We start from the raw sequence: 1,625 nt of genomic DNA, 5'->3' as shown, positions 1-1,625 counted from the left end.
TCATAGATTGACTGTTTTGAATATTGATAGATTCTTGCTTTTGGATAAATGCATGAATTACATCTTCAAAGTTTTTTCTTGGAGGTGTAACATAAGGAATATAACCTTGATGATTTTGGTTATTTTGAAAATATTGTTGTGAGGGTTGTGCATTATTATCATTCCTCCAACTAAAATTAGGATGATTTTTCCATCCAGGATTATATGATGTTGAAAAAGGATCTAGTATTGGTTTTTTATAATTGTTAACATAATTTGCTTGTTCATGGAGACATTCTTTAAATGAAGGTAATGTTGGACAATCTTTTGTAGCATGATCATGTGTATCACATATATGACAAACAATTTCTTGAATACTTTTTAATTGACCACTCTTTTTCATTTCTAATGACTCAATTTTTCTTGCTAAAGATGCAAGTTTAGCTTGAATATCTATATCATCTTTAAGATTATAGATACCACCCCCATTTGTTGAATTATTGATTTTAGTTGTTGGTGGTTCTATTGTGCCTATATTATCCCAATTTTGAGCATTTTCTGCTAATGAATCCAAATACTCCATAGCTTCATTTGGGTTTTTATCTTCAAAAGTTCCATTACACATGAATTCTATCATTTGCCTATCTTTAGGTATTAGACCTTCATAAAAGTGAGAAACTATTCTCCATGTTTCAAAACCATGATGTGGGCATGTATTAAGTAATTCTTTATATCTATCCCAACATTGATAAAATGTTTCTCCTTGTTTTTGAGAAAAAGTAGTAATTTGTCTTTTAAAAGAGTTTGTTCTATGGGAAGGAAAAAACTTTTTGAGAAATTGTTGTTGCATTTCTTCCCATGATCTTATTGAACTTGATCTCAAATTTTGTAGCCATGTTTTAGCTTTATCTTTTAAAGAAAAAGGGAAAAGCTTTAATCGAACTATATCCATGCTACAATTTTGATCATTATAAGTGTTACAAACTTCCTCAAATTCTCTTAGATGTAAATATGGATTTTCAGAATCTAAGCCATGAAAATTTGGTAAAAGTTGAATAATTTGAGGTTTAAAGTTGAAATTAGATGCATCAGGAGGAAAAACTAAACAAGATGGGGCACTAGTTCTAATAGGGTTCATATGGTGCCTAAGTGTTCTTAATTGATCATGTTCTTGATTATTATTATTATTGTTGTTGTTATTATTGTTATCATTATCTTGATTATTTGAATTATCATCCATGTTTAAATTATTTTCAGATACTCGAATAAGTCTACCACTTTTTTTCGACTCCAAATACTCATACGAAAAAAAAGACAACACAATACTTAATAAAACATAATTAACAAATATAAACTTAATTTATACCTCCTCGGCAACGGCGCCAAAAACTTGCTACTACTTAAATTATAATTCACCCAAGTGTAGGTTGTCTGCAAGTAATATATTTCGTAAGTACGAGATCGATCAACAAAGAGGTTATTTTAAGTTTAAATTTATTAATTTATAGATTACCAAATGCAAGAACGGAGTTTACAAATTATAAATTTTGTCAAAGCTCGATGATTTATTCTTGGTTTATGCAATATTGTTTAACTAAAAGTAAAACAAAGGAAACCACCATAAATAATGGTTCCAAGAAAATTAA

The 1,625-nt window shown here is 28.7% G+C and overlaps 1 non-coding gene across 1 annotated transcript; it reads left to right on the top strand.

Annotated features, from left to right (window-relative positions):
* The first annotated feature begins 674 nt into the window (after window positions 1-674).
* On the top strand, window positions 675-785 carry LOC140956426 (small nucleolar RNA R71). The gene has a single exon (XR_012171465.1). It is a non-coding gene; the product is annotated as a small nucleolar RNA R71 (small nucleolar RNA).
* Window positions 786-1,625: the final 840 nt, after the last annotated feature.

Source organism: Primulina huaijiensis, chromosome 13 (genome assembly GCF_012295235.1).
Source record: "Primulina huaijiensis isolate GDHJ02 chromosome 13, ASM1229523v2, whole genome shotgun sequence".
NCBI classification, from domain to species: domain Eukaryota; kingdom Viridiplantae; phylum Streptophyta; class Magnoliopsida; order Lamiales; family Gesneriaceae; genus Primulina; species Primulina huaijiensis.
Note: the sequence above shows the minus strand (reverse complement) of the source record. Positions and strands in the feature narration are given on the sequence as shown.